The 13,597-nt window shown below is 40.4% G+C and overlaps 1 pseudogene; it reads left to right on the top strand.

The window, feature by feature from the left end:
* LOC116658041 overlaps positions 1-13,597 on the top strand; it is a 50,823-nt pseudogene that overhangs the window by 25,777 nt on the left and 11,449 nt on the right.

The following is a 13,597-nucleotide window of genomic DNA, read 5'->3' as shown; positions in this document are numbered from 1 at the left end:
CTGCTCCCTGGTGGAGCCAGGAGGTTACAATGTTAAGTACGACTGTGGGGGATCATTTCTATGTTGAGAGGTCTCTCTCAACATATCTCTCATGCTGGATGTCTAAGTTGCAGAGGGAAACAGGATTCCACCCACCTCTCCAGCCAAGGAGGAGACCAGAAGTGGCCTCCCTCACCAACTGTGAGCTCTTTGCCTCCACTGACAGCAGCATCTATAGCAAAAAGCTGGGCTGCCACCTGCGTTTCCGTGTAAACATCCGAGTAGACACAGCAATGGCCTCGTGAGGGTTGGTGTGCCCAAGGAAGCAGTGTGTGGGACGGATGGAGGAGTGCCGGGATCAGATACTGGGCGGGCAGGCAGGCAGTGATGACATCTGTGCAGCGCAGGCGCCATGGAACTGAGCCAAAGGGAGGCGGGTTTTGGAGCAGGGAGCCTGGGCAGTGACGTGTTGTTCGTAAGAATATCCTGGGCTCTGGATCCAAGAAGTCATTGGCTTGATTCCTGACCCCAACCCTCATCTTGGGCAAGTGTTTGAAGCTTTCTGTGACTCTGTTTCTTGGTGTCCCAAATGGGGACAATAGTAGCAATTACCTCTGAGAGTCAGGAGGGCCTTTATAGATGTCATTTCATTACGCTCACGGCAGCCCACAAGCACGGTTCTAGGTCACCCATTTTACACGTGGCAGACGGGTAACCTTTTAATCAGTAATCACGCAGCTAAGAATGGTCAGAACCAGCATTTGAATTTGATCCCTGTGTCCAGATTACCTCTATTCTCACTCAGTATTACTGGAAAACTAGTAAAGTCAGGAACAAACACTGCTGGGAAGTGGGTGCTTAAAATATGTTTGTCGTCTTCACCATTGGGGAGTGTTGAGTTCACGTTCCTCACATCCCATCTGAGGCTCCCTGCGTCTCCGGCTGCCCCTGGTGGGGTCTGCAGGGCTCTGGGCAGCTTCTCCTTGATCTCTACCCCAAGGATGTCTGCTCTCTACAGGTTGATTCTCAACCCTGACTGCTCAGTAGAGCTAATGTCTAAAAACAAAAAAAGGTGGGGAGGGTATGGCTCAGAGAGCAAGTGCTTAGAATGCAAGAGGTCCTGGGTTCAATTCCCAGTACCTCCATTTAAATAAATAAAGCTAACTACGCCCCCCAAAAAAGGAAAGAAGTATTTAAAAAACAATAAACAGTACAAAGTCCCCACTCCAGGCTGGGGCGCACTATTTCTTAAAGGCTCCCAGATGTTTCTCATGTGCAGGAGGGTGAGAGCTACCCCTCCACACCTCTTCTCTTGAGCTTGTCCACTCACACCCATTAGCCTCTTGAAACAGGAAAATTACTTGACTCAACCTAGAACTTTCTCCCGATTTCTTGACATTTATTTGCCTACTGGACATCTCTCCTGGAGCCCACAGGCACCCAGCCAGAACTGAATCAGTTGCCTCCTCTCATGACTTGCCCCTCTTCCTGCCCTTCTTATTTCAGGGAATGGCACTATAATTTAGGACACTTCCAAAGCCAGAAATCTGGCCGGCATATTTGACCTCTTCTTGCCCTTCCATCACACCTGTGGCCAATCCGTCCACCTGCTGAAATGTTTTCTTCTCTCTCCTCCTGGCGGGGACTCAGCAGGCCTTCACATGAACCTACCAATAGGTCTCCCTGACCCCATCTTGTCTCTTTCTAGATCACTTTGCATGTCTCCTCTACCTTGGAGGCACACAGAGACCTGTGTGATGTGCACCAGTGATCTCTCCACCTGGTTGCCTCACCTGCCTCCCACACCCTGTGCTCGCTTATAGACTATTTGCAGTTCCTGGAAGGGACCTGGCTCTCTTTGGCCTCCCTCCTTTGCATGTGCAGCTCCCCAGGGAGAAATGGCCTTAACATTATACCTTCACCTGGTCACTTCTAGGGCATCTCAGAACTCACCACAGTGGTTCCCTCCTCTGGGAGAGCCTTGGCTACAGTTCTGGCTCTCTGCCCCAAGCACCCTCTGCTGACTGTTATCCAAGCCCTCTTAACACGCCTCCTCAGCCATCATTTCCCGATGACTCCTGTGCACCTAGGAGCTCCCGGAAGCAGGGACTGTGTCTTTTTTCTCTTTATTCTCAGAGCATAGTAGAGACTCAGGTATAATGGTGGAGGGAACAGTGGTTATTCTGGAATTTCTCTAGAGTTGGGGCCTAAGGGTAACAGTCTGGTTGGAAGAAGGGCTTAGGGGATTTACCCTGAAGCCACATTTTCAATTAACATTTCATGTTGTTTTTATCTACTATTTGAAGTTACGAGTCTTAAAACAGAATGACGATTTCTAAAAATTACTTTACCGAAGATTGAGGAAAATGGCAGTTTTCCATATTTAAGAATATTATTTTAATTTTGTGTGACTGGGGTGGTGGAAAGTAGAAATGCAAGGGCCACTAAAGCATTCTCATCCCCTTCCCCACCCTCAGGTCCTTCAGACAGAAGAGACAGAGGGATGTGAGGAGAAGACTTGGAGGGTGGACCATGCACTGCTCTTAAATTATGACAGTTACTTGTGCTTTTTTTAACTTTCTTTTTTAATGGAGGTACTGCAGCTTGAACCCAGGACCTTGTACATGCTAAACATGTGCTCTACCACTGAGCTATAACCACCCCTCCCCCGATATTTGTGTTTTTAGTGGGCATAATGTGCTGGTAGCAGGTCCTTTAGCATCAGACACAGTCACCTGCCTCTGACCATCACGTTTCCCCTGAGCTAGAGAGCTAGATAGTCTGATTTCCCAAGTTCAATAAATTATCTACATTTTCTTTTTTCTTAAAAAAAAGACATTAACTCATGTTTCTCTTTAGTATCGCCTATAAATAAAATATGATTTTATTAACCATTTACCAAAGTGTTAAGGGTAATAAATATTAAGTACAGATTTGTGAAGCATCAGTCATCACTGAAGATCCACATTCCGCTGTTCTCTCTCTCTGTTAGTCACCTTACTTCTGGAGTTCTGGAAGCGGCGCCAGGAAGAACTGGAGTACAAATGGGACACGGTTGAGCAGGAAGGACAAGTCTGGCCAGAATAGGAGGTGCAGTGTCCCCACGTGGAGATAGATGACATTACCCAGGAAAAGCGGGCGCTGTTTAGATGCAGTTTAGTATGTTTACTTCTGGACTTGTCAGCCTTGGCTGCATGTTGGAATCACCAGGGGACCTTAAAAAATGTTGGTGCCTGGATACCATTACTGCAAATTCTGATGGTACTTAGTGGCCTGGGGTGCTTTCTGGCATAGGGAAGTTTTTAAAGCTCCTCTGGTTATTCTAATGTGCAGCCAAGGTGAAGGAGCACTGCCTGGAATGGTGGACACAGAAGAGAAGTGTGGTCCTTCCTTCGTAATAACAGTAAAAAGGGGGAAAAGAAAAAGACTCGTATAAGTGTATAAGAAAAGAGGCATTGATTTGTATCCTTTCATAACACCAATAAAAAAATGCAAAATATAAATTAGCCACCATGACATAGATGTAGAAGGAAAGACACATTGGTTTTTATAGTTGACTCCCATTTTTTCACATGTGCCTTCATTATTGCGGCCTCCTTTTCATCGTAGACTAGGTGCCCCTTTGTCTTGAACTAAGTCCCGGTCACTGCTCCCCCTTCCATTTGGGATGTGTACAAACAGCATTGCTCTCATCCTAAAGTCAGAGAAAGGGTAGAAGAAGCAGGGAAACCTTTGCTGAGGTGCCATCAGTGTTTGAGCAGTGTTTGAGCTAGGCATTTTATATAATTGGAAATGGAAATTTATTGCTGCCACTCCTGCTGCAAAATTAAAAAAATAAAACTACATATCATTGTATCAACATTCCAGAGCTATGAAAAGATGATTTTTGAGTCATCTGTATTATTGTTTCTTTCCATCAGCTGAGATAATTTAGAGCAGATGGTACTTGCAGTCAGCAGCAGCAGGAGAGTAGGTTGTGAGAATGAATAACTCTTGGAAAGAAAATGCTTTTACTAGGAGCATCTGAAAATGACTCCAACTATAGATTTAATAAATTGAATCACAGATCTACAGAATGTTGGCACTGAAAAGGTCTGGAGGGAGCAGGTCAAACTCCTCTTTTTATAAATGGAAGAAAATGAGGTTCAGCTACTAATAGAAAGTAACATTTGTCTTTTACAATGTAATAAGCTTCTAATACTCCCCATTATTAATAGTTCCCATTGTTTACAACTGAAGATGGGGGTCAAAGCATATGTTGGTGAAAGACTGTACATTCAGAGATGAAAGCTGAAACAGACAAATTTAGATGTTCATAATGTTTTTGAGTCCTGAAAACAAAAACGTATCATATTGGCAGCATACAAAAAATACTGAAGAAAAGTTTTTGGTCATTTAAACTGCCAATTTTAAATTTAAAATTGCCAACAAATAAGTTTAAATTTTCATTGGAACATGCTTGTTGAAAAATTGAAGATGAAGACTCATTTCACTTTATCGTTCTTCCTTATGTAAAAAATAGTTTAATTTTTTTTTAGCTTTTTAATTGAAGCATTTTACTTTAATTGTGAATGCATCCTCAATTGTTTATAGAGGCCAGCGTTGTGGTAGTGAGACCTTGGGAATGAAGTTGCCTAAATTCATATTTGAACACAGCAGCTTGCTTCCTGAGTGATCTTGGACAACTTAAATTCTCTGTGCCATAGTTTCCTATAAAATAAGAATAAGAGTGTGGCTTCCTCATGACTGTGGTAAGGACGGGTCGAATTAATGTAAAGAATCTACTTGGAAGACTTCCTGGCACAGAGGAAGGGCCATGTACTTAGGGACAGCTATTATTATACTATATCTGTTTTTATAATCCAGGAAAATCTTGAGTCTTACTGATTTCATCTCTAAAAAAGAAATCTAAATATAAACTCTAAAATGGAAACCCTAAAACTTCATAGTTGTAGCTAATTAACACATAAAACTCAACCAAGAAACACACAGTGGAGGCCAGTTAGCTGCACACACCTGTGAAACTTCCTGTCCTGCACGGAATCTAAGCTGTCACTACCGTCACTTCTGAAATCTAAGGCAAGTTCACGAATAGAGTTTTACAGCTTGGCCTCGTCAGGTACCCAGACCCCTAAACTCAGACAATGGCAGGGAAACAGTTTGTTGTTCACATGTCCATTTTCAAAAAATACTATTAAAATGAACACTGTACGTATTTTGTTGTGTGTTTGACATCATTAACAGAAAAGAAAACAAAGAAAACGAAAAGAAACCCATGCAGTTACAAATAAGGAGGCTAAGTCTGAAAATTATTATTTTTTTTAAATTATGTTTAGGATTTAGTGACCAGTTAGGAGAAAAGTCATTTCATTGGTGTAATCCCTTGATTGACTAAGCTTGTTTTTTTAATTAGGAAGAAGAGCGTGTTCCCTTTACCACCTGGGGAAAGTGTATGCATATAACCTTTTGTGCAAGTGCTCTTTTTCTGGATAAGAACCTGCCACAGACTTTTTAAAACTTAATGTGAAATGCTGAGAAAACTGAAAGTCAAGCTGGGAACTATGTAGTCTCATAGAGAAAGCTTTTCCAGAGAACGTCTGAGCCAAAGCAGGGCGCCACTCTGGAGGTTCCACAGTCTCTTCTGCTCACAGTGCTTCCCCTAATTCTTTTCACCTCACTTGTTCAAATCAGATCAGTGGTTTAGGATTCTCCATGGTCTGATTAAGAGACCAGATGGAGGCATTAAGAATTCTAAAATTTTCCAAGAGTAACAACCAAGATAAAATATCTAAGAATAGCCTAACAAAAGGATAGTAGGAACTATCAAAAAAATAAAAGTAAAAACCACTGAAAGATATAAAAGATGCTTTAATCACATGATTCTAGATTTAAAGATCATATCTCCAAAATATCAAAAGTTATAAAATTGATTTGAGGTTTATTGTGAATAAAATCATATTAGTAATATAATAATTAATAAGATAATGAGAGTTTTACTAGTTCAAGAATAGCCAGATTAGAAAATAGGACTGGAAATCCAGATATGGGCTCTGATATCAATAATAATTTAATATAAGAGATGGAAGGCATTACAAATCAGGGAGATAAATAAAGGTTATTCAGTAAATGGAACAATTGTTAGCTACTTGGGGGGAAAAGAAAAGATTGAAATCATACAGTGAACCATATACTGTGATAAATTCCAGAAACATTTAAAAAAGTAACACAATTAGAAAAAAACTAGAAATAAATATGGATGAATATACAACCTCTAGATGAGCAGTAAATTTCAGAGGAAAATATATAAAGATTTCCATGCATCAGAAGCATCCTAATTTTAAACAAAACACCAGAGGATGTTATTTGTTTACAAATCCGACAAGGGGCTACTTCCTTCAATACATAGAGAGTTCAGATCACTTCAAAGGTAACATCAAAAAATCTCAGGAGCGTAGAAGGCAGAGAAGATGAACACACATTCACAAAGGAAAAAATAGATGTCACACTCCAATGGTAATTCAGTCAGTGCACATCAGAATGAAATAGTTTTCCACCTCTCAAGTGACACAGCTCTGTTTATGAGGATGAAGTGCCAGCGATCACCACTCCCATGCCTAGGTTACTGCATATTTTTTGTGAAGTGTGGTTGATTTACAATGCTGTGTTAATTTCTGGTGTATTCCTCCAGCCTTCTTAGAAAGCAGTCTGGCAGTTCATATCAAGAGTCAAAAATATTCATATACTTTAATCCACAAATTCATCTTTGAAAAACTTAATCAGGAAGTATTTCAAAATGGCAGGGAAAAGTCAGTATGGATGTAAGTTCACAGACATACTTTTATATGTATATATATATAAAATCTCAGCCAAAATATTCTTCCAACCCTTCACATAGTAGAATATTATGCAGCGATGAAAAAGTGTGTCCATGAAAATATTTTATGACATGTCAAAGTGTTATGCTTATGATAGGCTTGAGAATAAAATTAATATATAAAGTGATTTGTAATATACAAACAATGCACAGTTCTGAAGGAATTATGTCTATAGGTAGAAGCATTTTTCTTATTTTATTTTTTATTCATTTTCAGAGTTAGAGTCTTTTGATTGTAGGTGACAAAATCAATCTCCAATGTGTTTAAACAACAACCAAAAAATGGGGATGCATGGGATTTATTTGTTCCTGTAAATGAAAACCTCAGGTCTGAGGTCTGGCTTCAGTCAAGGAGAGATACTGTAGCCCAGATGATGTCAAGGACTGGTTTTGTCCTGTCTTCATTCTTTGTCCAAGGATGTCTCAGCATGCTGCTTCTAGGCACTCAGCATCCCAGATCACACATCCATCCAAACCAAGAGAGGTCTCTTTTGGCAGCTTCCTCTCTTGATAGAGGAAGCTTATCATTCACATGGGCACCAGCAAGTATCTCCTCACATAATAGTGGCTCTTACTGGTTATTTGCCAATTCTCAAATCATGTGCAAGGCCAGTAGAATGAGGGGTATTATTTGTCTTAAACCAACTGAGATCTACCTCTGGTGCTTCAGAAAGAGTGGGTCAATCAAGCTTAAATCACAGAACTAAAAACAGAAGGGAGGTTATTTATCCTAAAGCAAATACTGGGTCCTCTTCTAAGACTGGGGACAGATCCAGGACAGCAGTTCTGTCCACTACTGAGTACTTTCAAATTTTCTTTAATGAGCAAATGTTAAAATTATGATCAGAAAAGATGATAAGTAAGAAGAAACTTGAGGAAGGAGAATGGAAAGCTTTCCTGTTTCTTAAGAAATATTGAACCCATTAAGTGCTTGTAAGAAAAATGGAAATGTGTCAAGTTTGTAAAAGTTCTGAAATGAATTAGAATTGATTTCACAGACCATGTAGGAGACAGTGCTATACTGTTAGTGTGTCTTTGGGCTCTTTGAGTATTTCTGTTCTTTCACTTAATAGTTGCTTCATTTGGGGCAAATTGCATCATCTCCAAGTGGCTCTATTTCCTCATCTGTAAAAGAGATATAATATTACCTTCCCCACAGGGTGATTGTGAGGATTTAGAAAAATAGATGTGTGTGGAAGCAATAGTAAGCATTTAAAGAATCTTAACTATTATGATAACTTAATACATAATTAAAAAATTATTATGCAGACTTTTTAAAAATGCATATTATTTAAATGACCTATATGTGCTGTACAAGAGAGGAAGGCTTAATATACCTTCTATAGTACATTTTTCTCAGCCTTAAGTAATTTTCACTTTTAATCACATACACACCAAAAAGTTATTCCTTTCACAAGCATGTAGCCTTAACTGTGAAAAAAACGATGATGAAAGAGAGTAGAGGAGGACATAAAGTGCTTTCTCTACAAACTGACGGCTTAAAAACTAAGAAAAACTCCTTTTTAAAATTTTGGTCACCATATTCATAGCTAATACTTAGGTAGAGTTTTTCACAATGCCTGTGGTTAATGTTCTAAATTTTTTCAAAATTAGTAAATAATTGACTCATCACAATAATCCTATAAATTGCTATTATTATCCCCCCATTATATGGGTGAGGAGATTGAAGCCCCTAGAGATTAAGAAATTTGCACAAGGCCCCACAGCTAGCATCGGAGCTGGGATCCAGATGCAGGAGTGTGGCTCCAGGAGGGGCTTGTAAACACTCCCTCTGCTCTCCCCTGCAGGTGCAAGCCAGCCTCCCGCTGTTACTGTCAATAACATGATGTGCTTCACTTAGTCTTGAAATTCACATTCTTTGTAGCTTTCTCTCCGGGGCAGCCATCAGGAGCAGCCAGGGACACTGATTACATGCTTCTGGACTATGACCAAGAAGGTAGATGGAAGGAAAACAGTTTTAAAATGGGACCTTTAATGTGCATTCTTCAGTGGCCAGAAAAAAAACCTGCCTAGTGAGGAACTGAAACCCTTTCAGGCTCATGCAAATTATGCTTCAGACACCCCCGTTGCCCTTGGGTCCACACAGTCAGAACTACAATGGATCAGGGACATGAATCTTGTGCAAATGCAGGGAGTATGAATACCTGCCATTTTAAGATTTCAAGGAGTATGAAAAGCATGTGAAGCTTTCATCAGCAGAGGCCTGCTGTCACTTCCAGTATTTCCCTCATGGCATGTCCACAGCTTCACTGGTCCTATTCAGAATGAAGATGACATCTAGCACCTGCTGACCCCTGAATCAGTGATAGGTTCTCCCTTTAAAGGAAGCATATCCCCTTCATGGGTTACAACTAGTTCATAACCTAAATAATTCTATAGATGTAGAAGGGATATTTTCATTGGTTCTGCTATCACAGACTTGTCTCCAAAAGATCATGCCACCAGTTACTCCATTTTCACCCTTTTAAAGATATACTTAACAGGTTTCCTTCTTTAGTGCAGTTTTAGGTTTACAGAAAAATTCACAGAAGGTGGAGTTCCCATATATTCCCTATGCCCTGCACACAGCTGCTCCTGCTGTCAGCATGTTACATTAGCGGATGCACTCATTCTTTTTGATATCCTTCATTCCTCCTCCCCTAAAGTTTAACATGCCTGATATTCACGTGTCTCGTGGCATTCATGTGCGGTTTACATCACTTCTCACGTTTATGTGAGGTTTACAGCACATGAATGTTGTGTGTTTAAGCGTGGGTTGGGGGCAAGTTCCCTGTGTAAAAATACGATCATTTGTGAGTCTCATGCTGCTGGGTTTTTGGGTTGTCAGGTCCTGTTGACCATTGCTTCAGTTATTGGGATCATTATCTATGGACTTTCAGTGTTCATTTTAATTTCTGCAAAACTTCCCAAGAACCTGAATGGCAGAGACCCAATCCAGAAGTACCTGACTGTGCAGGTGGGCCATGCCCATCAGTGCTTCCTTCATCAGTTTTATCATCATCGTGACCCTGAACGCCACATATGAGAAAGTGGCAATCATGATGACTGATAAGGTCCTCCTGCAGCTGAGGTCATTTCTACACCAGTTTTAGAACCAGGTCAAAACAGAGACTGTATCCTTTAGGCACTTCATTTCCAGTACGTTACAGTCTTTAGAAAACTTCAAGTGTAAACGTATTTTCTCTAGCCTATGTGAGAAGTGAATTAGCTCCAGCTTTGCAATAGTAAAAGGGACAAAGGAAGCATTAGAATGTCCAAGCTCTGTGTAAACAGGTCAGTGCTTAATAATAATTTCAATTACATTAGATCATGTACCATATTGTTGAAAGTAAATAGTGTCTGTATTGCAAATAAGTGGAAGAGGGTCGTGGTTCCAGTGGCAGATTTGCTTGTGTGTTACGGAGAGGACAAGTAATCACAGTGTTATGTGTCTTCCCCCCATGCTGTTCCTGATAGTGTAGCTCCATTCTCATCAGCTGTGGCTTCTATAATAAATGTTTCTTCTCTCTGGCATTTATCCCAGCCAGTGGCTTAGCGGCCCAAGTTAAGTGCTTCCCACACGCTGCATGTGGCTGTGTCGTTCTCCCAGTGGTCTGCTCAGTGGTCATCTTATGAAAACACTAAGATCAATTCAAATTCTGAACTAGGAGGATGACCGATTTTATGTTTCCCCAAATGCTTCTAGCAAGTTGCCCCGTGTTTTGTTTGTTTTCTTCAATAGTCCTACCTTACTGCCTTTCAGGGAGACAAGAGAATATCATTTAGCAGGATGTTTAAAAGTAGCTTTCTGTCAACTTACACCTGACAGAGGACAGTTCTTGCCCATTGGATACTGTTGTGCTTATAAATTTTAAGGAACGACTGAATTTTTTTTTTTTTTTGCCTTGTGGGATATTGTGTTCATAGTGGGAGAAACTCTTACAACAGTGTGTACACTTGGAATTAACATAGTAGCTATGTTAAGGAATTCAAAACAGCTTAAATGAAAACAGTGTGAATTGCGTGTATATATATATATATATATACATTTTTACCGTGTTAACTCATGTGTCCGTGGCTTTGATTAGGGTATCAAACCATTCACAGTTTTACAGACTCAACTTTTCTTTATTCTAGCTGCAGCGCTCCCAAGGACCAGACTGACTATGAGAACAACCTAGCCATGAAGGTGTCCTTGTTCCAGTTTGTCAACTACTACTCCTCGTGTTTCTACATCACATTCTTTAAGGGCAGATTTGTGACTTATCCGGGAGATCTGGTGTATTGGCTGTGAAAACACAGAAATGAAGACGTGTGAATACAGCTTTGTGTTCTGACAGTCTGACCTGTTTCATGTTTTCTCTTAGTTGCCCAATGAAGAGTGTCTTTATTCTCTGTTCCTTAGATTTTTTTAAGGCGTAAAATAATGACTTTATTTCATGTTAGAGCTATCTAAAATTTAAATGAGATTTTCTTTCTAATATTCCAGTGTGACCCAGGTGGCTGTCTCCTTGAACTGATGACACAGTTGACAATAATCATGGGAGGACAGTCAATCTGGAATAACATATAAGAGTTGTTACATCCGTGAGTACTAAATCATGTGATCTTGGGATGAGAACGGCCCACCCATCCAAGTCATTTTCCTGCGTGCCCATCTCTAAAACAGGGGAGACTCTCTGCTTATTAAAGCTTTCCAGATAAGATGATCCAGCCAACAGTGTAAACGTACCTGCTATTTAATAATTATGCTTAAATACCTTCCTTTTTATGTTTAACTTAAATCCCCAAGTGCTATAGTTTCTGCTTATTAGCCCATCACTGGGGACTGACTGATCAGAGCCCTTTGAGAGATGGCCCTTTTTGGGGCCGTGAACTAAGTTTTCCCACAACTACCCACAATTTTCTCCTCCTTTTATACATGTATTTGAAAATCCATAACAGGCATTTGTTGAGTGCCTAGTATGTGCTAGTCACTGTATTAAATGTTGTACTTATATGTTTGTGTGCGTGTGTGTGTGTGTGCGTGTGTGTACAATTTAATCACCCAAACAACCCTTATTCTTATCTTCCTTTTGCAAATGAAGATCCTGTGTCTTAAAGAGGGTAAATGATTTGCGCAAGCTCTCATTGCCAATAAGAGACCACTGTGGGACCCAGATGTAAGACCCTCTCTCTCTGAATCCATGTTCTTCTAAGAACAGAGACTGTCTTGGGGTCCTAAGGCACAGGCTTACATAATGTTTTAAGAGACACTTGTGTAAAATAATAAGTACAGAGGTTTTGACTTACTGTTCTCTTCCTAAAAATGAGAAAAGCAGATGTTAGCAAAGGTCACACTGTCCTTTTGATTTTCACATAAGCCCAATCCCATATCAAAGTGGACAGTCCAGTGTTATCTGCAATTTCTGAACATTTCAAGGAGATTACTGTATTCACTTTCTGTTGCTTTTGTAACAAGTATCCCCAAACGTCATGGTAGTATGAAGAAAAAAGAAAAAGTCTCCACTAAACAACACAAATTTAACCTTGTAGGGTTCTTGAACACACAAGCCTGCTGAAGTCAAAGTATTGGCAGAGCTGTTTCTGAAGGCCCCAGGGGAACCTGTATCTTTGACTTTTCTGGCTTCCAGAGGCCACCTGCGTCTCTTGGCCTGTGACCTCTTTTCTCTCTCTCAAGGTCAGCATGGTTGTGTGCCTCTGACTCTGATTCTGTGGTCACATCTCCTCTCCTCTCTCCCCTCTTCTGCCTCCCTCTTCCCCCTTTAACGACCCTGGTGATTACACTGGGCCCATCTCTATAATCCAGCTCGTCTCTCTTAGAGTCGGCTTGTTAGCAACCTTAACCGCATCTGCAAACATAGGCCCCCTTTGCCAGGGAAGCTGACCTCTTCATTTGTTCTGGGGATTAGGACATAGACATCTTGGGGGGGATCATTTTTCTGCCTATGACACTAACCTATTTAAGATAATCTCTGGCTTTGAGTTTCTGTTCTCATGAAACTTTTGATCTCTCTTCTGTCTTGCCTTCCACACCAGCATTCTGCTCCTGGCCAAACTAACTGCAGAGCTCACCTCTCTCTGTGGTGTCCCCCAATACTACTTACCCAAGCAGGCCTTACTGTTGTTTGGAGCATGGAGGAGAAACTCAAACAACTTGAATTTTGAAATAAAAAACCTCCATCATTTTAAAATCTTCCATGCCACTATAAAAATTTTATTTTTTTAACTTCATTTTTTAATTTTTAAACTATTTAAACTTTGTTACTTTTTTTAAACTTTACTTTTTTTTTCTTATCATCCTTCATTGTAGGCTCCAGAAAACTTCTATTCTGCCCACAGCATCCAAGTTCCCTTTCATTGCTTCTACTCCCTTCCCTAACCTTCCTTCTCTCTCCCTTATTACCAAGTTTCTGTCCATTCTTTTTGTAGGGCAGTTAAATTAGTTTTTTTTTCTTTCTTTCTGTTTTTGCAGAGTGAACACCTTTGGGTGTCAGTGTGTCCTTCCACATTTCTTCACAAGGGCATCATCTTTCAGCTTCAGCATGGATTACTGGGGTCTGTCTCTAAACAAAGGCATTTCCCTTGTCCCCCAGGTCACCACGTCCCTCAAAAAAAAAAATAAACATTCTGATCTTCGCTGTGAAATGAATCGTTTTTTTTTTTCCCTACTGTGCAGTAGACAACTCTTACCTTGAGCTCACAGTCAGATTTTTCCAGAGGAGTAAAAGTAGCTCATGTACA

This window comes from Camelus ferus, chromosome 19 (assembly GCF_009834535.1).
Source record: "Camelus ferus isolate YT-003-E chromosome 19, BCGSAC_Cfer_1.0, whole genome shotgun sequence".
Classification (NCBI taxonomy): Eukaryota; Metazoa; Chordata; class Mammalia; order Artiodactyla; family Camelidae; genus Camelus; species Camelus ferus.
This window is presented reverse-complemented; position numbering and strand designations above follow the sequence as displayed.